This window comes from Rhipicephalus microplus, chromosome 10 (assembly GCF_043290135.1).
Source record: "Rhipicephalus microplus isolate Deutch F79 chromosome 10, USDA_Rmic, whole genome shotgun sequence".
Lineage (NCBI taxonomy): Eukaryota > Metazoa > Arthropoda > Arachnida > Ixodida > Ixodidae > Rhipicephalus > Rhipicephalus microplus.
In genome coordinates, this window is record NC_134709.1 from 57,586,650 (window position 1) to 57,610,495 (window position 23,846).

Below are 23,846 nucleotides of genomic sequence, written 5' to 3' on the forward strand. Positions count from 1 at the left end.
ACACTACTTTCCCAAACGCATCTCTCTCTTGTGAAAGGTGCACCACGTAACAGCTCGGGTGTTTGTGTTCCTTTGGCTCTTCATTGTGCGAATAAAAAAAACACAGTAAAAAGAAAATAACAAAAACATAGTAACACGGCATGCATAGGAGGCATGCTGTTTAAACTGAAGCATCAATACTTCAGTCGCCATCGTAATACGATCACCAAGGAGGATGAAAATCAGCTAGCAGATGACGGACGAGTACTGAGTTTAAGTGATGGGCGCGAAAGGTCGCTACCCTCTTCGTGCCCGCGTGCAGATAATGTGACGTGTCACTCAGCATCGCAGACATGTATAGTACCAAACGCCACGTGCTCCTGTGTTCACTCTCAAGAATATTTCGACCGTGATACATACACAGCAACGGATATGATTCACGAAGAAGAACGGCGAGAATATTACGCTATTCTTGGCGGCCTCTACAAAGTACTTCAGGAAAGAAAGCAGGCACACACGTCCCAAGGCGATGCCAGGTGAGCTTTTTCCAGATCCTGTTCTTTTCATAATGGCGCTTGAGTTGCCGTTACAACATGGCGATCTTTATATCAACAGGATTTTTTTTCATCTCGCGGTGTACTGAGGAAGTTGTAACATAACTGTTTACTTTTGGAGGTGAACTGTGTCATACACTTTCTGGTAACAGGGTTTCTTTAGAAATATAACGTCACCATGTTTGAAAAAGCATTTGCAGTACCCGGCAGCCAGATTACGCACTATATCTACATTACGGGGGCTCTACAAACACAAGTTGCAGTGCTTACGGAGGCGGAGGCTGAGTCATGCCGGTAAATTACAAAGAACTTCTTTTCCACCACTCGGATTTCAAACGTTGCTCTTCCACTGCTGCCGACGTATACGAGAGGCTTGAATGAGATGTAGTCCGACTGCTATATATGTATACGCTAGCTCGGTGCAACAAATTTTGCGCAACAATATTTTCCTGTGTAGTTCTGCATTTTGGCCTTTAGGAAGCCACATATTACGCCCCGCCGCGGTGGTCAAGTGGCTAAGGTACTCGGCTGCTGACCCACAGGTCGTGGGATTGAATACCAGCGGCGGCGGCTGCATTTTCAACGGAGACGAAAATGTTGTATGCCTATGTGCTCAGATTTGGGTGCTAGTTAAAAAAACTGCAGGTAATCAAAATTTCTGGAGCCCTCCATTATATATGGCGTCTCTTCTAATCATATGGTGGTTTTGGGACGTTAAAAACCACATATTAATCAATGAAGCCACATACTACGGGCGTTGCTATGCGTAGTTGTAGTAGTGCGCGTTACACGTTTAATAGTAGACGTTAGGGCTGCGGCGATATAAGCACCCGTACGCATTGTGTTGTACTGTAAGGAAAGATTAGGAACGAAGAAATGCGGTGCTTTGGTATGGCCCACTTAGGCATGCATAGGTGGCGCGACGGGCTCAACTGGTATGCTACGTAAGCAATCGCAATGCGTTTAAAAATCAGTGGCAGAGTGAGATGTGAGTGCCGATTGAACCGGACACCGAAGCATAATCAAGTGTTTAATTTTCACATCAATAATCTGTTGTGATATTTCATATCAACGCAAAATAACGTTGCCAAAGCTAATCTTGCATCGAAGCCTCTATCAGCAAGCCTATAAAACGCTCTGCCAGGTATTATTATTGATATTTTGCTAAATATGCTTGTTCTGTGAATTTTTAGACTCAAATACATCCCATTAGCCTATCCTCATACAGTACCTGCTGATTTATTTGTTTATATTGATTATTACATACTGCAGTCCGTAGACCAAGCAGGAGGGGCGAAGACAGGTAATACAGTGGAAACAAAGGGAACAGATTTAAACAGTAAAATTTTCTGTCTTACGCCATAACTGAACATCAAGTGCATACTAACTTAAGTGAATTAATTTTACACTACTAGAAAGAAAAAAATGCACAAATTGCTTGTAACAGTCTTCAGCAAAAAAGTAACGCAACAGAAATGAACTCATGAGTGACGTTATATATGATGGTATCAACATTGTTGACTACACAAAAAGATGCATGAATTTTTCGATGTGAGAAATGCCATGTTCAGGAAAAGCATATGTAGGCAATGTATTTTATTCGCTAATGGTTCGTGAAAAGGAGTGTTTGAAAATCTTATTACGTCCGAAGTATGGTGATAGATCCCTATTGTAGTTATGCCTGGTTTGACCGAAAGAAGTAGGAGATTCGTATTCATGAGAATCGATATTAAACTTAAGATTCCGAAGCAGGAAAAGAAACTTGAGTCTGGCGATAGCTGTGCGCTATTTCAAAAGTGGGATAAGTGGTAAGGGTAAATCAAGATTATGATAGGCATCATAAATGAATCTTACCACCCTTCGCTGGACCATTTTTAAGTTCATGAATGTCTCTTTTTTTTTTTCAAAATATGGATCCCTGGCCACGCATGCGTAATTTAGACGGGGTCAAATAAATGTACTGTATGGAGGACATTTTATTTTCAATGGTTTTCATGGTGTTTCAATGGTGTTATAGCTGAGAGGCACACGCAAAACGTAATGCTGCTCCGGATAGTAGAGTGTAACAACTAAGCAGTGGCTCGGGGGGTCAGCGGGTAAATCGAACGAGTGGACACGGCATCTGCGCATACGAGGCGACCCGGTTGAGCCAGAGTTTTTACGAAGCAAGCCACTCGCCCGCCTATTTCGTCTTCTTAGCGAAGCATGAGCAGCGGATGAGCACACGAGCCTTTTCCAAACAAAGCGTCTGCTCGGTTGACAGTAACCTCAACCTTATTGAACAGGGGGCGTAGCCATGCGCTCAGATAAAAAAAAATTGGGAGGGGGAGTGCACTTCTTTGTCGATCTATGAAGTCTGGCGGGCTGCCTTGGTTATGGCACACAATTCGCGTTCAGGAAGTAAGCGGATGGCTGCTGCGTGTACATATTGTGAACTTCGGTGGCCTTTACTTTCTTTGCGTATGTGGTAATGCTGCAATATTTCGGCATAAAAAATGTTTCCGTAGTGTTCACTGGCGGTACACCTATACCTTTTTGTCCAACGACACTGCTGATGGCCCCTCAAATGAAGAATCGACCGATTTGTCCTGCCTCGTCAGAGCTTCTTCGCCCGGTATGTCTAGCATTACCATCAGATACTATAGTTAAACCGAGTAATACGATTAGTTCTACACACATTCGATTACGCTAATGTTTTCGGTCGTATAGTACACTCGTTAAACTAAAGCCTTTTTTCTTTAACAAAGAAAACGCCCCCGTAATGCTTGGAAGGTCCGACATCACTGGCTCGGGGAACAAATAAAAAAAAATGTTAGAAGGGAAGTCATGATCAATGCGTCGGGAGATTCCACGTGATGTGGCTTAGGCATATGCAGGCCATCCGAGTGTCCAATAGCTCCGCCAACGGTGGCGCGGACCATTAACATCGATGGCTTGCAGTGTTGTTCAGCGTTGGTAGTTCCTAAAGAAATTCGCTAGTATTTGGGACATGCATATATTGCTTTCTGCACCTGCTCATAACGCAGTCGACGGTTAAAAACTGGTGAGAACCTCACTTTGGTTAAGAAACGTTATGCTAATCTGAAAACCCTTAGCTGACAATTTACATTAAACCTTTGTTTGGTGCATGCAATCCCAGAATAATATACTAGTGTATAGATTGTGACCCAGTGCAAACTTCGAATAAAACGGCAGTCATGCTGTTAAACGCGAAACAATTTTTGACACGCTTAAGAAATAGGTTTCGGTGCAAGTAATGCACGCTGCGGAATGATAGCGGCTATCACGGTCGTCAGCCGACGATGAACTGATCAGCACAAAAGTGCGTCGACAATTACACTCGTGGAATCAAACTTTCCGGCATTATCCACATTAACATTCCAGTTTGTATCCGGGCATGTTAAGTTCTACAGCAAGGGCCTTTGGTGAGGAATCTGATTGAACAATTCTAAAGTAATCTGGAATGTTTAAAGATTTTCGGGCCTGGTTTGCCATGGTAGTGGTGGCACGTGTAATGTACGGGTTACTAAAACTAAATAAAAAGGAGATTGCAAGGAAATAGCCTCGGCAGGTTTTAGACACTAACGAATGAAAGCTATAAGATTACAGCCAAGGTTACGGTTGAACTCACGCCACCGTTTTGTGAACAACTGCGGTATTCTTCATAGGGGTTGTCAATCAATGCGCATGGACGCAATATTTTACCATATAAACTGGTTGTTCAGATCATATACGCGTTTACCATGCATGAAGCTGGCTTGGTATTTAAAATCTCTGATAGGCACAGTTCAGCCCTTTTTACTGAACGTGACTTCAACATCAAAGGCAGTTTTTTGCCAAGTTTGATGCAGGTGATTTGAATAAAAATAGGTCAAAAGCGTCTCAAGTTTGACATAAAGCTCTGTCTATAACATTAATCAACGTAAGGGGACTGAGGCGTCACCTTTATCAGAAGCCTCTTTTTTAATCCAAAAAGAACAGAATTTAAAAATTGGTGTCCCGCGTGAACGCCTTGGGTAGCGAATATTTGCCACAACAACCGAAGATGTTCGAGTATAGGTGGCCAAACATGGTATTTGAAACTACGCATTAACAGCGTTCGTCATGGTTTTGGAGATATTTTCTGGTCTACAATATGTTATCTGCGTGGTCAAGCATATTTTGGGGCTTCATATTGTGGCACATAGAAGCCAATATCGAACAATAATAATTATAATAATAATAATAATAATAATAATAATAATAATAATATCTGGATCCACGATATGATTACAAGTCTCGCTCACTATAAGCTGTACGGAAGTGTTCACTCTTTAACACCCACTTACCATCGCAGAGTGCCTTAGACTGTAGTATTTCGCAGCCGTCGCAATTCAATTGCTGTAATGAGGACCGATTCAGTAATATACGCCGAATAATCAGTTGTAGGGTAATTCAACCATGAAAGCGGGGTGATATACAGCAAAAAGCTAGCAATAGGCTTGGAAGCGTCAACGAGACTTCTGTCCGAGAAGAAACAAAAGCCGGCAGTACTACAGCGTGACGATCTGTCACAGCTCATTCTTTGTTGTCATCACATTGTACACCGCCATCGTCAACTGCTGTTACTGTTAGCCAAATACCTTCCCTTTCCCACCTATATAGAAAATTCCGAGTGTGGGACCAACGACTTCCAGCCTACGGTGCCAAACGATGTCGACGAAGCGATGCCGAATACTAGCGGCGGCCACATTGGAGTCTCCTCGGAAGCCAAGATGCAGTAAGTGTCATAAAAAGAAAATGTTCAAACCAATTAGTGTTCTGGCAAAGGCTTTATGAGAACGCATGTTTTGCTAATCACACTTGGACTTCAAGAAGGAATAATTTTGCTTCCTTTCTTCACCCTACCGAAGTGTCATCATTTTTATTGATTGATTGATATGTGGGGTTTAACGTCCCTAAACAACTATATGATTATGAGAGACGCCATAGTGGAGGGCTCCGGAAATTTAGACCACCTAAAATTCTTTAACGTGCGCCCAAATCTAAGCACACGGGCCTACATTTCCACCTTCAACGGAAATGCAGCCGCCGCAGCCGGGATTCGATCCCGCAACCTGCGGGTCAGCAGCCGAGTACCTTAGCCACTAGGCCACCGCGGCGGGGCGAAGTGTCATCATATTTATCCTACAATAAAATGTGCCCGAAATGAAAAATTTGAACAGCTACGCACTGAGATGGTGCGTAATCTGAGAAAGCGTCAAAGCTGTTCACTTCGCCCTTCTTCTCACCCTCACCTGGCTTTCCCACTCCTTAATATAGTACAATATACAAGATGGTGTCCTGCATTACCCTATCAATCTTTTCTTCCCGTACTGATTCTCCCTTCGCGTCTCTCCATAGGTGTACAATATTATGCAAGACTGCGCTCCACTTTACACCATGTCCTATACTCAAATCTTTCTTTTCGACCTTACTTTTTAAGATGCTTTGCTATACTATACTTTACACGAGTATGCTTGCTGCCCGTTTCTTTTTTTCTTTTTGGCTCCTTGTACCTCATTCTAGCCCAATGTTACTGTCTTGTTCAAACTATTTAAACCTTTCTCCTTTTACTTTTTCTTCTCCCGATCTTTATTTCTGTCATTCTGCGCACTCGTTCTCGTATGTTGTATCTTTTTTCTGTCTTCGCTTTCTTATATATATATATATATATATATATATATATATATATATATATATATATATATATATATATATATATATATATATATATTAGTTTTACGTGCGACGCCACACTTCGCACGTTGTGCTCGGAGCATCCAAACATGCTCTACAAGAATGCTGCTTTATTCTTTTTATCTAGCGTCCTATTGCGTTTCGCTCTTGTTAGTAGGCGTTAATCAAGGAATCGAGAGGCAGAAATTACTTGTATATACAATTAGAAAAAGTACTGTTCTTTATCTGAACGTCTAGCGTCCCTTGTGGAAAAAGATATGGTAGGCGTTAATTGCCGCTGAATAAGGCGAGCGTTTGATGAAGGCAACTTGGCCAAGTTGGGAATTATTTTAAGCGAACATGCTTACCATAAATGTCATAATCTCTTCACCAGACTTTATAACATCAAAAACAAGCTGATGCACTTACATGCAGAGTTTTTTTCTTCTGCTGCCCGATCCCTCGCAGGGATGTCACTGGCTCCACGCAAAGGGACAAGCGAAAACGTGCCAGCAATGTCTTCGGCGGCGCCAACAGCGGCGAGAAAACATCGGGACAACAACGCCACAAGTGCCAATTATGTAGCATAACATTTAAACGTAATAGCCATCTCACGGATCATCACCGCATACATCATACAGGCGACAAGCGCTTTTATTGCAGCAAATGCGGTCGATCGTTTACACACAAGGCATCCCTCACAATGCATATCCGCATTCACACGAACGAGAAGCCCTTCAAGTGCCGTGCGTGTAGCAAGTCTTTCAGAAGGCTTGCAGATGTTCGTAGACATGAACACTCGCATTCGGGCGAAAGGCCGTATCAAGACATCCGTATCAAAAGACATCGTATCAAAAGGCCGTATCAAAAGACATCAACGCACGCACGAAAACAACAAAACGTAAGTCTACCTACCCACCAATGGAAACAATATCAGTTGTGCAAGTGGTGCATCTATCCGAGGCGGTGCTTTTAGAATTTTAACTGGCCTTATACCTCCTGACAAGCCCACGTGGGTGCCTCCATTTCAAGAAGCCTCCTTACTCCTTCATCTAGCGAAATGTTCAATCGGTCATTGCCGTATATAAAAAAATGCATCCGGAACTGTTGACCAAGATGAGTGTTTGATTTCCACGTGCTATTGGTGTGATTGACCGAGAAGTAAAATGTGGCTTTAGCCTTCGAGTCGTCTTAGGTGAACGCACAGAGAGCGTGCGACTTTTCTGCATGGCGTGGAAAATTGAGGTTATCTTAGTGACGGCATATTTGATGTGAAAAACGCAGGATTAGGGATACCGTTCATTAAAGTGCCAACTTCGCTACCAACCCTTTGTGTTGTAGCAGACATGATCATCCTTGTTTCAAGAGGGTGCAGTGTCGCCGACGCCAACTTCCATTCGGAAAGATCAGTGCAAATGGAGGAGCTCCACTCGGTGGCACCATCGCAATTTCATCGTCGCTACGCGATGCCTCACGCCCTATGATAAGGGCCTGAACTTACAGCAGATTATTTCACCAGACGCCTTCACTTAGTAAGCATTGCGTGGGTTAGCCATGTACTTTCTTGTTTTCATTTTTTAAGGTTTGTGACGACGTTTAGTATAGAACAATGCTGAACGTTTCGTATGCATCAAAGCAACGATGCACTATTTTAATTAATGCAATCAGTTTGGCGTTAGCTGCACGTTGATCAATTTTAGGACGAAAAATAAAAACGATATTCGCCTGAATAGGTTTCTAAATGTTTTCGATATGAAGCGGTGTGTGTGCTAATACTGATCGATTCTTGTCATAGAAATTAAGGTGGCTTCGCACTGGTGGTCCCAGGCCTGAACGAAGTGCGGTGTTTTTAAGCCTCCTTTGTTTATTTTTGGTTTTTGTTCTTTGTTATTTCTATTCTTTTTGGATATATCTTCCTTTTTTCATTTATTTCTTTTTATTTATCCCTGTAACAATTTCTATGTTTTCCTCGATGTTTTTAATTTCCACGTAATATCTTCCTTCAATTTCTTTGTCTCACACCCCAGTTATATCGATTGCTTTCTCAGCTGTCCACATTCAATTCTTCTTTATTTGCACTTTTGTTTCTCTACATTTCTCCCTCCCTTATTCTGCCTTGCCTTACTCTCTGTAATCCTCCTTTCCCACCTCGAAACGATCATACCTTTCATCCTCACCCTACTCCCTTTTCTCACTCTTTGTCAGCCTCACTATCCCCCTCTGTCTTTCTTCTCCTTTTATTTTCGCTTCTCCTTATTATTCTCCCTCATGTGCTTCCAACTCATTTCTGTCCTTCAGTCTGCTATTAATTCTCCTACTTCTCGATTTCTCACTTTCTCGATGTTTATATCAGTCGCACTTTCGTTGTTGTTTTTTTCTCTCCTTCACCGTCACACGTCCCCAGTGCCTTTATTATACTGTAAACCAGAGTTCTCATCACTTCAAGGGCGCAACCATCTACGCGTAGTGTGGGTGGGATGCTCATTGCATGGAACGGACGACTCCGTTACCTTTCAGTTTCTTCCTATCACTTTATGTCCGCCAGTGTTCGCTCGTCATGAGCTATGACGTAGCTAGTTCACAGCGCCCACGCTGGCCTTGCCGACACATGACGATTGGGGTCAAGATTATGTATGCTTGCGCTGCACGTGGGTTCGAGAGTAAAAATATTCTGGTGTATACTGCCGCCCACGCCCTTCCCGTTTTATGTTTTCTGTTCCGGCCTATTGCACGCGTAGACACTGTCTTGTGTGAACCACGTCAGAATGACTGGGAGCATCCAGATTACTTTATTATCGAACTGTGGGGCTTGAGCGCATAAACGCGGACAGCCGAGTTTATGTTCGACGAAACCGACCACCAGCGATAAATTTTGAACGTTCGTTGCCTTATGTGTAAATCTCGACCTGCCTTGCCGTGTATCAGTTTTTCGACCGCCGAAGCCATGTTCGCTGATTTCGACGCACGGTGTAAATCGCTATTGCTGTAACCTGGCCTGCCCTTTCTTGACCACAATTTCAGCCAAATAAAGTTTCATCTGTGACACGCCGACTTCTGCATTAATCAACGTCGCCACCACGTGCCAGTACTATACGAGGCTACGCTGCCCTCTGCTAGCCTGCTTAAATAGTCGAAACTCGCATAGACGCCTATAGGAGTGTTTGGTTGAGTACGTCTGTACGCATTACACTTTCACGCTTCTGTTTTGACAGTAACCATCCCGTTATTGTCGAGTTCTTTCAGGTTACGTTTATTATCAAACGTGTATTGGTTGATTTTTTTAAACTTCTCCGCACGCTCGGGTTTGTGGGTATTTACGAAAGAAGTTTTCAGTGCAGTTCGGTTGGCTCAATCCCGCTTTTTATTGGAAGGCTTGTATGCCATATCATGCGAGACACAATGTAAAAATTTACTATCGATGATATTGCCCGCTCCGTAATACCACTCATCATACTTTGATCTTCTAGGGCATGATGTGTTAAAACGAGTGTGCAAAATGTATATCTTCCACTTCAAAAACATTCTACAAACTTTATTCTGGAACACTACCTGTAAAAACTTGACAAGAATAAAACCGAGTGTTCGTCGGTTCAAAACCATCTCTTTGATGTACTCTAAACAATAGATACTTACTTAGTCAGCTGGATTGTTTCTTCTTAGGGGTGAAGCTGTTCCAGATCGAGCAATGTCTCCTCCCCGGTGTCGCCATAGTTTGACCGGGGTCTGATAGTGACGCTGTGGTTTCCTGCGGCTCGCTCCCGTAGTTGGATCTCTTTCCCTCTTTGGCCATGGATCGACAACTCAAGCTTTGCGAGCGACGACAGCACTGCGCTGTGGCCCTGGCGGCAGGCTTTGGGGGAAACTGGGGACATGCGCGGTCAAAGGTGCGGATGATCCAGCCTGTTGCAAGAACAGCCGTTAGCGGCGGCACGCGTGTGCACACGTTTATCGGTCGATGCAGAAAACGGCGGCTCTGTGGCGTGAGTTTGGGACGCTGAACTTGCTTTGCGAAGCTGTGTTTCCGTGGTGGTAGAAGCGACTTCACCGAACCGGAAGCAAGGTCCGAAGTACAACTGCACGTCATCTACACTCTTAAAAAAAGTTAGTAAAAAAGTAGCAACTTCAAGTGAATAGGAAGTAAGTGCAGCAGTTACTACCTTTCTTTCACCGTTACTACCCTTTTGCGACCTCTTTACTACCTACGTTAGTAAGCAGTTAGTAACTGAAATGAAAGAGGTAGTAACTGCAGCTGTTACTACCTCTTTGCTACCCGGCTTTTGACTATCTAATCCAAAATAGTGTGTGAATGCGATTCTGATCATTTATGATAGGAATCGTCTCAATGTAATATCATTAAACTGAAAAATGTTGCAGAAGGTATACATAGATCAAGAAATTACATTTCGTTCTAAATTACTCAACTGAGATATGTAAACTTCATTCTGATACTGTCTAAACGGAGAAGTACAAGTTAACGAACCATATTCAAGTGCTACACGCGCCGTAATAGACATTTACAACAAACTTAGTAAATTACAGCAAACATTAACAAGACCGGCAAATCAAAATAACCAGATGGTCACAATTAGCCTCGAGGACAGTCACAGTTGTTCCACTGGGGCGTGTCTCCAAATATCATCATTGTTTTGGCGTGTCCAACCCCCAAAACTATTATTACCTTTTAGACGCTGATATATTAGTCGTGTGAAGCATTCAAATGCACTAAGAATGAGTTCGGTACCTTGTTCCGGCCACTGTACATAATGCATTTTTGTGGCCATTTTATAATAGATAAATATAACATATAATGTTTTATAAGTAAAGCTGATTAAAGGTCTTGTGCTACGTCACCAAACACACGTAACCAAGTAGTACAATACAGTGCTATGGGTGTATATTTCTTATAATTCCTCCTGAAACGCAAGTGCTCCTCTGTGCCAGACATGCCCCTGCGAAGTAAGGGCTATATATACCCCATGCTTACTTCATACTACATGTATACGTGAAAAATAGTGAACCTGTTTAGTCTATATTCATGGCACATCACGCTTCTTACCCGACTTTGTCTAGTAATAAGGCATTGATTAGTCAACATTAGCAGTGGATAAATATGCCCAAAATAATGAACTAGGTAGCATCGGTTACTACTTTTCTTGAAACCTCTAAAAGTTACTACCCATGGGCGGTAACGGCTAGGGTAGTAACAGTTACTAGCTGCTGGTAGTAGCAGCAGAGGTAGTAACTGTTACCACCCTCGCCGTTACTAACTGCGCTTACTACCAGGGTTGTAACATATGTGACAAACCATTACTACCCCAAAGTTAGCAAGTACTACCACCTTTTTTCTAAGAGTGTACCAGCGAAAGTGTTCAGGTTTCCGGACCAGTACATCATATACATCAGGCTAACTATACCTTGCGGCGGCTGCATTTCCGATGGAGGCGGAAATGTTGTAGGCCCGTGTACTCAGATTTGGGTGCACGTTAAAGAACCCCAGGTGGTCGAAATTTCCGGAGCCCTCCACTACGGCGTCTCTCATAATCATATGGTGGTTTTGGGACGTTAAACCCCACATATCAATCTAACTATACCTGGCATCCCAAAAAAAAAAAAAAGCAGATATGTCGTCAACTGCTCTTAGGCAGCTTGCTCTGCTCTTGCAATACGAGATGCATCAAGACTGTATACACCAACAGCTGTTTTACAGAAGAGTTCAACGGCATCATTTATTATACCAATAAAAGACACAAGAACTTCAAGACCTCCCTACTTACGACATGAACGGCAGCAGAGCTCGCAGCTCTTCGTGCCGCATTGCAATGCATCAGTGATCAACAGCCACAACAATGAACAATTTTCACTGACTCAAAGGCGGCACTGCAATCCCTTCTATCACCTTTACGCCAAGGCCCGTACGAACAGCTAGTATTCGAGATTGCAGAAGAGACTCACCATTTCATTGAGAAAGGACATGAAATTGGCTTTTGATGGCTTCCAAGTCATTGTGAAATAATTGCTGATGAACGGGCCGATCTAGCTGCCCGTTCTGCCCATACTGAAAGCGATCAAATATCGATTCCGCTCTTCAGAACTGACGCTGCACGGAAACTGCGCATGCTTGCTCGCAAGCGCATCACATCGCAATGGAACGAGTCGCATTTCACCCGTGCACAATTATGTACCTTAGACCCAACTCTGAGTCTTCGAATTCTTCCGGAATTGCGCCGACGAGACGCTACTATGCTGTGTAGATTAAGGTTGGGCGTCGCATTTACCCATGCGTACGCGTTCCCCATAGGTATGGCTGACACTGCTGCATGCGACCACTGTGGCAGTGACGAAACAACTTGGCACATTCTGTGTGAATGCCCACGATACTGCTCGCAGAGACAGTCACTCTGCAATACACTAGACGAACTGGACAACCAGACTCTTTCGGAAAAAAGAATCCTGCGCTACCGACAGGACTTTATGTCGCAGAAGGCTGTGAAGGCAGTCCTGCGCTTATTGCGTTCAACCGGCGTGTCTAAACGACTGAGATCGGAACTCCCTGAATGTGTGCGCATGTGAATTTTTAAAATTTATTTTATAGCTCTTTATCTCTATCCTCTTTCCGATCCTTTTTCCCTGCCCCTGTACAGGGTAGCAAACCAGTTCTTATAGTTTAACCTCCCTGTCTGTTCCTTTTATTTATTTCTCTCTCTCTCGTGACTATAGTCATAACATGAATATGACATGAATAGTACATGGCTAATCCACGCGATGCTTACTAAGTGAAGGCGTCTGGTGAAATAATCTGCTGTAAGTTCAGGCATATATCATAGCGCGTGAAGCATCGCGTAACGACGATAAAATTGCGATGGTGCCACCGAGTGGAGCTCCTCCATTTGCACTGATCTTTCCGAATGGAAGTTGGCGTCGGCGACACTGCACCCTCTTGAAACAAGGATGATCATGTCTGCTACAACACAAAGGGTTGGTAGCGAAGTCGGCACTTTAATGAACGGTACCCTAGTCCTGCGTTTTTCACATCAAATACGCCGTCACTAAGATAACCTCAATTTTCCACGCCAAGCAGAAAAGTCACACGCTCTCTCTGCGTTCACCTAAGACGACTCGAAGGCTAAAGCCACATTTTACTTCTCGGTCAATCACACCAATAGCACGTGGAAATCAAACACTCATCTTCGTCAACAGTTCCGGATGCATTTTTTATATACGGCAATGACCGATTGAACATTTCGCTAGATGAAGGAGTAAGGAGGCTTTTTGAAATGGGGGCACCCACGTGGGCCTGTCAGGAGGTATGAGGCCAGTTAAAATTCTAAAAGCACCGCCTCGGATAGATGCAGCACTTGCACAAGTGATCTTGTTCCCATTGGTGGATAGACTTACGTTTTGTTGTTTTCTTGCGTGCGTTGATGTCTTTTGAGATTAGACGATGACGTCGGTGCATATTCACATATTTCGCATCTGTGCGGCCTTTCGCCCGCATGCGAGCGTCCATGTCTACGAACATCTGCAACCCTTCTGAAAGACTTGCTACACGCACGGCACTTGAAGGGCTTCTCGTTCGTGTGAATGCGGATATGCATTGTGAGAGATGCCTTGTGTGTAAACGATCGACCGCATTTGCTGCAATAAAAGCGCTTGTCGCCTGTATGTTTGATTGATTGATTTGTGGGGTTTAACGTCCCAAAACCACGATATGATTATGAGAGACGCCGTAGTGGAGGGCTCCGGAAATTTTGACAACCTGGGGTTCTTTAACGTGCACCTAAATCTGAGCACACGGGCCTACAACATTTCCGCCTCCATCGGAAATGCAGCCGCCGCAGCCGGGATTCGAACCCGCGCCCTGTGGGTCAGCAGCCGAGTACCTTAGCCACTAGACCACCGCGGCGGGGCTTGTCGCCTGTATGTATGCGGTCACTTATGTTCATTATGCAGTCATGTCTTACCATGCCAGTCTTGCAACATGTCATGTGAACGAAATCACCGCAAGAGCAGCCAGACCATAAAATGTAAATCATGACATAGATGCCATGATTTACATATGGATGGATGGATGGATGGATGGATGGATGGATGGATGGATGGATGGATGGATGGATGGATGGATGGATGGATGGATGGATGGATGGATGGATGGATGGATGGATGGATTCATGGATGGATTCATGGATGGATGGATTCATGGATGGATGGATGGATTCATGGATGGATTCATGGATGGATGGATTCATGGATGGATGGATGGATTCATGGATGGATTCATGGATGGATGGATTCATGGATGGATGGATTCATGGATGGATGGATTCATGGATGGATTCATGGATGGATTCATGCATAGAAGTGAGGAGGAAGCAGGTGCTAATCGCGCCACGGATTTGCTGTCTGCGTATAGGCATTGCCACCGCGAAGTGGTAGGACTTGTCGACACCTGCCTATTCTCTGTAGATATGGCAACTAGTCCACTGTGTGTCATCGTGGCGTTATTATTCACTCCTCAGGACTATTAAAAATATCGGAGAAAATCTTGTTGCTTCCTGCGCAACGCCATACAGCTATCACTGCAACAAGCTTCGCAATTATTTACAAAGTGAATTGCTTCAAAAAAGATATTAGAAATACTTTAAACATTAAACATTGCGAAGAATGGTGAAGCTTGTATCAGTGATAGCTCTAAGGCATTGAGCAGGAAGGAAAATTATCTGCAGCTATCTTTTTGTAATCTTGAGAAGGGAATAATAATGCCAAGATGACACACAAACATACCGTTGCAACATTCATACAGAATGGCTCGAACAGACATTTGACAATTTAAGAGTGTGGTGTTCAATCATATAGGCAAACATTTTTTTAGTCTACTCTGTCGTTTTCTTTTTCTACGTCCGCACACTAAAATCTTGCCAGCAAGACATGGGTAACTTGAAGGGTAGAGTTTGAGCAAAAACAGGCACCGGCTGCGTTGGCCTGATGATTTACGCGAAAAAATATTAGACTCATAGCAGAGAGGCGGTTGATTTTTCGATGGAGGCAAAAGTGCCGTAGGCCCATGTGCTCAGACTTGGGTGCACGTTAGGAAACCCCAGGTGGTCAAAACTTTCAAATCCCTTCACTAAGGGGCCTCTCATATGGTGATTTTGGAACTTTAAACCCCACATGTTTATCCGTTTTATTACCTCAAAGGTCCCGGTTTGGACATTACAGGAGGGAGTGGGTGACAGAAAGGATATCAGTATAATGGTAGTTATGATGGGGTGATCTAAGTGAGCCGCTTGAATTCTGGGGTGTCGCTGATGGTGGCGACTTCAGTCGGCAGATGATTCCAGTTTTTGACTGTGCACAGGAAAAACGATTGGTGAACGGTGACGCTATGGGCTTGCACTGGATATACGATGTTGCAGTGCCTGTGGCAGGAAATGCGGTGGGTTCTTCTAATGCACGGGTCATCTAAAGAGAAAAAGTGGTAAAAGTTAGGATAGTGGTTGAGACGTACGATTTTGCGGCGCTTAGCCAGATCGGACAAGTTAATATCTGCTTTTAGTGCCGAAATGCTTGAGATGTGTGAGTGGTTGGATAGTGTGAATCGCGCAGCACAGTTCTTCACAGCCTCGAGGGCACTTAATGAGGTTATTGTGGTGAGGATAGAAAATCGCATTCACATGTAGCTTTAGCCAGACGAAGTTTTCGAAGTCTACTTTTTTAAATAGAAGTAGGAGCGAGTGAAATGTAATGGTGTAAGCACCCTAGAGTTCTTTTATAGCAGATACTATAGTGTGGTTAATATGAGAGGTCCAAGTTATTTCACGCGACATGTTCACACCAAGGTACTTAAATTAATCAACTGTAGAAATCTGATTGTTGCTGATATGGCGGTTATAAACAACGTGGTCATGACGATGGTGGATAGACAATAACACAGTTTTAGACACATTGAAGGACATGAGCCAAGATTTACACCGTTTCTGTATGCGTGTGAGATCACATTGTAATACGTAATGATTCAGATGGGTAAGTAACTGCGTGGTAGAAACACAACCATCGGCGAATAGACGGATGTGAAAAGAAATATTTGAAGGGAGGTCATCAATGTATATTAAAGCGAGGAGGGGACCAAGTACAGTACCTTGTGGGACACCTGAAGAAACGGGTGTTGGATATGAAGAGTTCGAGTTGGCATGAACGAATCGCTGATGGTTGGTTCAAAAGCCTCGAATCCATTTTAAAACACAGGGGTTGATGTTAAGACGGGACAATTTTAATAAAAGATGACCATGGAGAACCTTATCTGCATGCATGCCTTTTTGAAATTTAAGATTATTGTAGGAGTTGGAATGTTACGGTATAATTCATGTGTAAATCATGCAGAAAAAGAGCAAGTTCAATGTCACAGAAGCAATTTTTCTCAAAACCATGCTGACTTCAGTGAAAGAAATTTACAGACGTTAAGAAGTTAGCTGTATGAGAGTATATTGTCACGACGTCAAAACAGAGGTCTTGCCATAGAGACTGAGACACCAGAAGCAGGTCGATCTTTTTAATTAGAACGCGCAAGCGAGTTCTTCTTCTTCGTCCATTTCGTAGTCCTTCGTGGCACATGCACAACTGTTATCGTCTTTCTTGGGCAAGCACGTGACATTTGCCTCCCTCCGAAAGAAGCATCGTCCCGATGCGCAACTTAGGTGCTCTACCAGGCGTATGAAGTGGTCGTACGAAAACGGTAACCGGGAGCTAATTAACTCGATAAATATGGTTTCATACGGACGACGTGCACCACTTCGGGTAAACGCTTTTGGCGCTTAGAACTACAATTAGTGTCGGGAACAACTTCGTAGTTCACGTCATTCAAGCGTCGCGTGACGCTGTATGGACCAAAGTACCGTCTTAGCAGTTTCTCAGACAGTCCACGTCGACGTATCGGAATCCAGACCCACACTTTGTCGCTTGGTGAGTAGGTAACAAACTTGTGTCGGTTGTCGTAGCGTTGTGCATCTTGATGCTGCTGATGACAGATGCGCACGCGCGCGAGCTGTCTGGCTTCTTCGGCACGCTGAGTGAATTCTTCGGCGTGTACATGGATGTCGTCACACGCATGCGGCAACATGGCGTCCAATGTTGTCGTGACCTCGCGACCATAGATTAGACTGAACGGTGTCATTCCAGTAGTTTCTTGTCGAGCGGTGTTATAAGCAAAGGTCACGTACGGCAATATCTGATCCCAGTTTTTATGTTCTGTGTCAACGTACATACTGATCATGTCTGTGAGGGTCCTATTGAGGCGCTCCGTCAGTCCGTTTGTCTGCGGATGGTATGCAGTTGTTCTCCGGTGAGCTGTACCGCTGAGTCTGAGAACCGACTCCAAAAGCTCTGCGGTGAAGGCAGGTCCTCTGTCTGTGATCACTGTTGTCGGAGCGCCATGCCGAAGGACGATGTTTTCGATGAAAAACTGAGCGGCTTCTGCTGCTGTGCCACGCTGCATAGCTTTAGTCTCCGCATAACGGGACAGGTAATCAGTGACCACAATAATCAATCTGTTCCCTGTTGTGGAAGTTGAAAAGGGACCCAGGAAATCCATTCCAATCTGGGTGAACGGCTTTTCTGGTGCTTCGACTGGATGTAAAAGACCGGCTGGCTTGCTGGGAGGCGCTTTGCGTCTTTGGCAGTCGGTGCACGTTCGCACGTGATGGTTAACAGCAGCAGGTAACTTTGGCCAGTAGTACTTGCATCGTAGTCGGCACAATGTTCGGGTGTAGCCTAGATGACCAGGAGTTGGTTCATCATGGCACGCTTCCATAATTTCTTTTCGAAGAGAGGCAGGCACGACGAGCAAGTGCGGGTTACCAGTTGGTGAGAAGTTTTTCTTATAGAGAACATCGTTTCGCAAGCAAAAAGATGGCAGTCCTCTAGCAAATAACCGCGGCACGTCTTTACGTCGTCCTTCTAAATATTCAATGAGTGGTAACAGCTCAGGGTCACTGCGCTGCTCTCGTGCAATAGTGGCTGTGTTGACAACTCCCAAGAATGCCGCGTCGATGTTTTCGTCATCAGGAGCGACAGTTTCCACCACACTGGCGACCGTGAGAGACAGTCGGCGTCGGTGTGCCTCTTCCCAGATTTGTAGACGATGGCCATGTCAAACTCTTGAAGTCTTAGGCTCCAGCGCGCCAAACGACCAGATGGATCTTTAAGGTTGGTGAGCCAGCACAAAGAGTGATGGTCGCTAACAACCTTGAAGGAGCGGCCGTACAAATACGGACGAAATTTGATGACTGCCCACACCACGGCGAGACACTCCTTCTCGGTGGTCGAGTAGTTCTCCTTCGTGCGAGAGAGAGTTCTGCTGGCGTAGGCTATTACTCTTTCACAGCCGTCTTGCCACTGCACCAGAACGGCACTTAGACCTACATTGCTGGCGTCAGTGTGAAGTACTGTAGGGGCGTCCTGGTCGAAGTGCGCAAGGACTGGAGGTGTTTGCAAGCGTTGTCGCAGTTCATTGAATGCCATTTGCTCCGGTTCACCCCAAAAGAAGGGGACGTCCTCACGTGTGAGTTGTGTCAACGGCGCCGCAATAGACGAAAAGTCCTCGATAAATCGCCGGTAATAGGCGCACAACCCTAAGAAGCGTCTCACAGCCTTTTTGTCACGGGGTGCAGGAAATTGCGCTACGGCGTCTATTTTGGCCGGGTCAGGTCGAACACCCTCGTGACTGACGACGTGACCTAGGAAGCTGAGTTCGTTGAAACTAAAATGAAATTTTTCTGGTTTTAAAGTCAGGCCGGCCGAACGTATGGCTTGGAGTACGGTGGATAGACGGCTGAGATGTTCCTCGAATGATGCTGAGAATACAACAACATCGTCCAGATAGACCAAGCATGTTTGCCACTTCAGGCCCGATAGTACGGTGTCCATGAGACGCTGAAAAGTGGCTGGCGCCGAGCACAACCCAAAAGGAAGCACCTTAAATTCGTAAAGGCCATCAGGCGTCACAAAGGCCGTTTTTTCACGATCTCTCTCGTCGACTTCTATCTGTCAGTAGCCGCTTCGGAGGTCCATTGAAGAGAAATAGCGCGCATGACGCAGCCGATCGAGTGAATCGTCTATGCGAGGCAGTGGATAGACTTCTTTCTTCGTGACTTGGTTCAACTTGCGATAATCAATACAGAAACGCAAGCTGCCGTCTTTTTTCTTGACCAAAACCACGGGGGACGCCCAAGGACTTTTCGAAGGTTGTATGACGTCATCCACGAGCATTTTCTGTACTTGCTTCTGAATCTCCTCGCGTTCTTTCGGAGCCACACGGTAGGGGTTCTGCCGAATCGGTCGCGTGTTGTCTTCTGTGATGATGCGGTGCTTGGTCAATGGTGTCCGCTGGACCTTTGACGTACGCGAAAAGCAGTCTTCGAATTGGTGTATAAGTCCAAGCAGACGCTTCCTATCAGAGGACGGTAGCGTGGAGCAGATGTCCACCGACAAAGTTGTCGAGGTAGGGACTGTCGCGTCATCTGGTTGCAAAGCACAGCAATCCCCGGCTTGGTCTATATCGTCGAAGTAGGCAATTGCGGTACCCTTCTGGATTTGACGGCGCTCGTTGCTGAAGTTTGTAAGGAGCACTTCTGCCTGTCCACCAGTAAGCATTAGGATGCCTCTCGCGATGGAAATGCCTTGAGTGAGCAAAAGAGTGACTATGTGCTTCACTATCACATCCTTATAGGAAGGCCACCCACTGGACACAGACACAAGGCAGCAGGATCTCGGTGGGAGCGTCACATCGTCGGCTATTCGCAAACTGCCGCGTAGTTCGTCGCTGCTGTCGTCGACATACGGATGTGTGCAAAACGTCACCATACGTTGAGGGATGTTGATAATAGCGCCATGATCTCGAAGAAAATCCATGCCCAAAATTAGCTCTTTACAGCAGTCTGGCAACAGGACGAAAGTGGCCACGAAGCTAGGATCCCCAATGCGAAGTCGAGCGGTGCATTTACCCGTGGGAATCATCAGCTGACCACCAGCACTCCTTATGTGTGGCCCTGTCCACGGTGTCTTGACCTTTCTAAGGCGGTCGGCGAGTTCTTGTCGCATGATTGAGAAGTCGGCGCCAGTGTCGACCAGTGCTGTAACGTAATGTCCGTCAATGATAACGCCAAGATCAGCACGTACAACTTCACCGGCATTAGTATTCGTCGTCGTATTCGTCGTCGTATTCGTCGTGGTTGTCGTCATACCTTCTTGCGATGATAGGGGGAACTTTTCGGTGTCTCGACGATTGGCAACCTTGCCCCCGGAGGTCGCAGCAGTTAGTTTCCCCGGCGCGGGCTAGGCGAACGGCCTCTGGTGACGTCCGCGTAGCTCTGAGGGAAGTCACGGTGACGCGCAGGAGATGTAGATCGCCAGCGACGCGGTGTAGTTGCTTGGCCAGTCGACAGTTGATCGGCATTGTGGGCATGACGGTCTTCAGAGCGGAAAGAAGCGGGACGAGAAAAGTTCCCGAAGCCGGAATCGCTATGACGGCAATAGCGAGCAATGTGACCTGGTTCTCCGCAGCGGAAGCAAATAGGTCGATGGTCGGCCATGCGCCACAAGTCAGTTCGGTGAACTGGTGGTCGTCTCATGGAATCCCGTTGCCACCAATGTACGGCCGCGGGTCGTGGCTGGAAGGATGTCGCCACGAATGACGCTGGAGGACGACGGACCACATCAGCGTAGCTCGCTGGATGTGGCTCCGGACTTGGCGCCGGTGGTGTAACGGCTTGCCTCAACTCCTGGCGGACGATTTCGGCAACAGATGCGACGGGCGGTTGGGTAGGAGGGACGCAGAGGGCCCGAAGTTCCTCACGCAGTATTTCCCTAATCATTTGTCGCAGGGAACTTTCAGACACGGCAGTGTTCTGAGCTGCAGCACTTACTGCCGTGTGGTTCGGCAGGCGGTCAAAGTGTCGCTATCGTTGTCGCAGTGCGCGCTCGATGACAGTCGCCTCTCTTATGAATTCATCTACTGTTGTAGGTGGATTTCGTACGAGGCCCGCAAACACTGGTTCTTTGACACCCTGCATTAGGTGACGCACCTTCTTCGCCTCGGGCATGTCAGGGTCAGCTTGTCAAAACAGACGGATCATACCCTCTGCGTACATGGCGGCTGTTTCGTTGGGTTTTTGTGCGCGAGCCTCAATCAGTTGCTGTGCGCGATCCCGTCGGTCCGTGTTCAAAAATGTGGCGAGGAGCTTTCGACGGAAATCTTCCCAAGATTGGAAAGTAGCCTCGTGGTTCTCGTACCACGTGCGAGTGCTATCTTCCAGGGCGAAATATGCACGGCCAAGTTTGTGCTGTTCCTTCCAGTGGTTAGATACAGTGACCCGTTCGAACTGTTCGAGTCAGTCCTCGACATCCTCGTACTCTTCCCCATGGAAAACTTCAGGAACGCGAGGATGTTCGAGAGTCACCTGGGAGGGAAGTGTGGTCTGCAATGGAAGGGTAGCCGTGGATGTGGTAGGAGCTACCATGCTGGTTAGAGGCGGAACAGGTACGGACTCCGGACTTAGGCCTAGTAGGCGCCGACTGAATCGGTGCACCGGAGTCGTGACGAGGGGCTGGGTCTCTGGACTAGATGAACGGGCCCGAGCAAGACTGTCCTGCATCCGGTTGTACCCAGCGCCTCCACCAGTGTCACGACGTCAAAACAGAGGTCTTGCCGTAGAGACTGAGACACCAGAAGCAGGTCGATCTTTTTAATCAGAACGCGCAAGCGAGTTCTTCTTCTTCGTCCATTTCGTAGTCCTTCGTGGCACATGCACAACTGTTATCGTCTTTCTTGGGCAAGCACGTGACAATATGATATGCTCCATTATTTCAAAAGTGAGGCTTGTTTTTGAATTGGGATGGTACTTACTCGTCGATGCTCGACATTTTTCTTAAAGACTGGAATGACACATGCCAGTCGTGGGGAACTGAACCACTGTCAAGCGATTCCTGAAATACGAGTGACAAAGACAGGCTACACGTATGTTTAGTATATTCAAGCACTTTAACGTTGATGCCGCCTACTGCTGTGAATCGCGAGTTATTCAACGATTAAATGAATTTGACAATGCCGTATGAATTAAACGTAATGTTTTGCATCCACTGATACACGGCAAATGGAAGATCGGGTGAAATGTATGGTTGCTTATTAGTAAAACAGTACTAAATACTATGTTAAGGCAATCATCAACTTCATTTTCACGAATAGGAAGTCCAGAGCTGTCATTAAGTGAAATTTTATTGAAATGAGCGGTATCAATTATTTTCCAAAATTACTTCGGGTCAGTTTGCAACGTGGCTGTTAGGACGTTAGAAAAAAAAACACTCACGGTTAGTTTCGATGGTTAGCGTATATTCTTCTTTCTTTACTGCGTAATACTTCTGCAATGTGAAAGTACAGTTGGCTCGTTTGGCGGCACGAAATGTATATTTTTTTCTTATTATTTAACCGCTCGTGGGATACACTAAACTATGTGAAATTAATTTTTTTTCTGTAACGATTGGGATAATAGTGCGTATAAGACAATGCATCTCTGTTTTGAAAAGCAACCAATTCGATTCGAGATAATTTAGTTTAAAGTTAGTGGCAAAGGTGTCAAATATTCTGTTCATTCTCGGTTTATGCCAACGTAACTCCTTTATCATAAAGGGTAAGTATTTCTTAATTTTTTTCTTAGCCTGATACATTGGAATAAAATTAAGTGTGCATTGTTAGGTGATCGCTCAAACCGTGCAATAGGCGTTAAGTTATCAGGATGCGTTGTTAACGCAAGGTCCAAAACGTTAGAAGAGTTATCAGTGATGCGCGTGGGATTTTCGGCGAGTTGCGCTAAGCCGAATGTCCCGCAAGTGTTTAGATAATCGCTGGCCGGGCTGCTGTCATATAACGGAGAAGCGGAATCAGACCAGTCAATAGTGAGAGAATCAAAATCTCTGAACAAAAAGATGGGGCTATTAGCGTAGGGCTATTACGCTCCAGACTCTGCTACTTATTTTAACGCCACATATCGTACATTTACGTATATAGTACATCTGATAGCATTCTTTTTATTATCATTTAATTGATTCCAATTTTCATTATTTCTGCGTGCACATATAATACTGTTGTCATATGGATAGTATAGCTGACTTCAACGTATCCCACTTTCTATTGTTTTTTTTGTTTTCTATAACAACAAAATACAAGTATAAGTTGTGAAATGTTCACGTAGGTTACAGGTTATCAATGTATATGCGCGCTCGTGTTTTAAAACAAAATTCAGGTTCTAGTTGGTGCCGTTTGTCCAAAGTTCTCTTGTCAAAGCCTTTATTTGCCCTGTTTTCAAGATTTATATTCCAAACGTGATGGTAATGGAGTACGTCTATCAGATACGACTTGTCATGTACTCCAGAAAGACTACCCTCATTTTTTAAATGAATGCGTTGCCTATTTTGTAGCAGGTAATGACCTTAGAGAGTTAAATGATGGTTAAGAATATGCGGTGATTTTTTTTGATAATTTTGCTGATATTCATACCAACTAAATAGCAACATCTTCAGCTTACATAAAAAGTTTTCCAAATGGCGACAAAATTTTCATAAGGTTTACGC

General features: G+C 45.1%; 1 long non-coding RNA gene across 1 annotated transcript; it reads left to right on the forward strand.

Annotated features, from left to right (window-relative positions):
* Positions 1-2,870: 2,870 nt before the first annotated feature.
* On the forward strand, positions 2,871-6,721 carry LOC142774744 (uncharacterized). The gene is made up of 3 exons (XR_012886527.1): positions 2,871-3,147; positions 5,178-5,292; positions 6,699-6,721. It is a non-coding gene; the product is annotated as an uncharacterized LOC142774744 (long non-coding RNA).
* The last annotated feature ends 17,125 nt before the right edge of the window (positions 6,722-23,846 follow it).